Source organism: Neophocaena asiaeorientalis, unplaced genomic scaffold, assembly GCF_003031525.2.
Source record: "Neophocaena asiaeorientalis asiaeorientalis breed wild unplaced genomic scaffold, Neophocaena_asiaeorientalis_V1.1 scaffold929, whole genome shotgun sequence".
NCBI classification, from domain to species: domain Eukaryota; kingdom Metazoa; phylum Chordata; class Mammalia; order Artiodactyla; family Phocoenidae; genus Neophocaena; species Neophocaena asiaeorientalis.
The window spans coordinates 6,528-9,597 of record NW_020175411.1 but is presented as its reverse complement, the minus strand read 5'-3'; positions in this window follow the sequence as shown (position 1 = coordinate 9,597).

Genomic DNA, 3,070 nt, shown 5'->3' with positions numbered 1-3,070 from the left:
CGGCCCCGCGCTCCCGCCCGGCCGTCGGCTCCCTCTTTGTGGTCCCAGGCCCGGGGCCTCCAGCGCTGCCGCCAACTCGGGCCGGCGTGAGGCGAGCACAACGAGCCGGGGGCGTGGCTGGAACACTCGCGGCGCGCGCGGCCCACCCCGCGGACTCGCACGCTCGCACGCACGTACGCACGTCTTCGGCTGCCCCTGGCCACCCCCACCGGCCCGAAGTGGGGACCCGGGGAGACCATTACTCTGGCTTGAGGTGCTTAAAGGGAAACTCTACATTCTTGTCCAAAGCAAGGAAAGTTCTTTTCAAGAGCAAAAATGTTGGAGTTGGAATGACTTGGGCTGGACTCCTACCTTTACGTTTTGGGTAATTGTTGCAGTTTCCCTGAACCCTAGTCCCTCATCTGACTGTGGAAATAAACATAACATAAATGAATAGCTCATTAAATAACTGATGTCTTCTCTCTCCCATCCTTGCTTTAATCAAGAATTGGTTCACTCAACACTGATTCTCCTTTGATTTGCTCTAACACAGAGACAAGAAAGCTAAGTATTCAATTTTCCGAGCTGCAATCCAGCTAGCGGTGGAGATATGACACAGTTCTGACCAATGGTATGTAAATTTAGTCTGATGGGAAGGGCTTCCATTAGGTAGAAGACCTGTGGTCCTCCTACCTTCTTCTTGATTGGGAAGCAGGCATGATGGCTGAAGGTGCAACACATCTCTTGCCATCATGAGGATGAGAGTCATGTCATAAGGATGGTGGAACCAGAGGATAGAAAAAGCCTGGTCCCCAACAATACCGTAGAATGGATATTAAATGATACCGGACAGGCAGAAAGGTTCATTCAGGAAAAAACTTTTATTATCCTTCATTAGAGATTAGTTTTCTTCCTATTACCATAACACAGAACCCATTTCATATAAACAAATCATCTGGTTTTGCTATGCTAAGAGAGAATGTGCCTCCTCATTGCCTAGAGTTACATTTCAGAATGACTGAATGCTGGAAATATCGTGTGGCTCAACCTTAAATATCTGACAGAAGCAGGACTCAGACCCCAGTCTTTCTGATTCCGGGGCCCATGTTATTTATCACTGCACTCACATGGTGCCCCGCTCCGGGTACTCAGCAAACTCTTAAAGAAAAGTTGCTGATTGATGATGAATTAAATAATTTCTCTCTATTTTTACATTAAAGAGTCTCTTCTTTCAGCACAATCTCATGCTGACACTGAAACCAAATGCCTCCATTAGTGGATTCTTCTCTCTGTAGAAGTGAGAACTGAGCTGGGAGACAGCTGAAATAAATTTTGCATGGCGTTGGCCTTGAATGTACTGATGAAAGGCACGACCTGGAGTTCTTTGGCTGGGCCCCGCAGGATAGCACACTTGTGGCCTTAGAGGCATGGGACTGGGGAACCACTCAGAGAAAACTGTCAAGTGCACACACAGCAAGAATGAGCCTCCACCTCAGATGGCCTTGCTTGGCTCCGTAATCGTAGCCCTTTTAAGGGATCATAGCAGAGACAGCAAATTCCACATTAATCCACTTTTTAAGAATAGAAGAGATGTTGTTCAGTATGAGCCAATAAGCTGTCGTGACTCAAAATGGGTCACAGACATTGCCTTTTGCCCAGGTTGAAGGCCAAAAACATACTGGGCATTGTGTCCAAAATGGGAGTAAAGTAGTCTAAGTCCAGACAGCTTACATCCTTGATTCTATGGCTTAGTCAAGCATTGTGTTCATTGGAAATAGAATCTAGATTTCCTCCTACTTATCCAAATCCTGAAGTATTTGTTTCAGACACAAAATGCTGGGACAGTTATATATTTCCCTCTGAATGCTCTGTTGCTTCTTTCTAATAACATAATGAAAAAGCCTCAGTTAGACACTAATGATAGTAAATTTTAATCAGGAAAATAGTATACGCTCATAGTTGAATTTTCAAATAGTATCAAAAGGTCAAGAGGAGCATCCACTCTGTGCCTGCTGCTGGACCAGGACTTTTATCCGTTTGTGATGTTTTCTCATGGATGAAACAAACTCATCCCATTGTAGGAGACGGGCTGGAGAGTGTGAGATGGAAGGTCTTTCTCTACCTCCAGGGACCTGGGAGACTAAGGAAGTCGTGAGAAAGAATGGTTCTGTCACAGGGTGATGCTGTGTCAGAAATGCTTTCCAACTCAGCCATGCTGGATGGGAGGTCCGTTTTGGGAAAGTGGCTGAGAGTGTGTGTCACTAAACTTACATATCATTGGTCAGAACTGTGTCACATCACCACTGCTAGCTAGATTGCAGCTAGGAAAATTGAATACTTAGTTTTATTGTCTCTATGCTGGAGTAAAGCAAAGGAGAATCAGTGCTGACTGAACCAATTCTTGGTTAAGGCAGGGATAGGGGAGAGAAGACATCAGTTATAACCTAAACATCAGCCAGGTAGCCTAAACGTTAGTAATATGAAAACTGACCCAAGAGATGGGATAGGCAAATGAAGCTTCCATAGCAACATATGCCTCCAGGGGAGACAGGTCCCTCCTGTATCATCCACAGAGTTTCTTTCTGCACCCATGCTGCGCACCTGCTGACCACAGCAGCTGCACTGAGCCGGGCCCCATCTTGGCCTTGTGGGTTTGGTGGTCAGGGGCATGTGGCAGTACAATGGGATGCTTTGGTAGTGAATTAGCCAAGGGGGGCAGGCGGCTTTTACTCTGAAACAGTGGCAGCTGCAGCCTCATTGAAAGTATGCAGCCACCTGTGGGACTGAGCAGCTTTTCTCTCTGTAAAACAAGGGCTAAATATTTGAACTGGGGAAAGCCCTGGGAGGAATGGTAACCTGAAAGAGGCCAGAAGAAACTTCTTAAGATGATAAGGTGAGGGGGGTGGGGGTGGCTAGAGAGGTTTAATTTAATTCAAATTGCTGGGTTTGAAGTTATTTTATACCCTACCTGGGTAAAGGAGGAAGACACCCATCACTGCCTTTAATCCTCAAAATATTCATTAAGGTCCGTATTATTATCTACATTTTGTGGATGAAGAAATTGAACCTGAAAAAGATAAAGGGGGCTCGG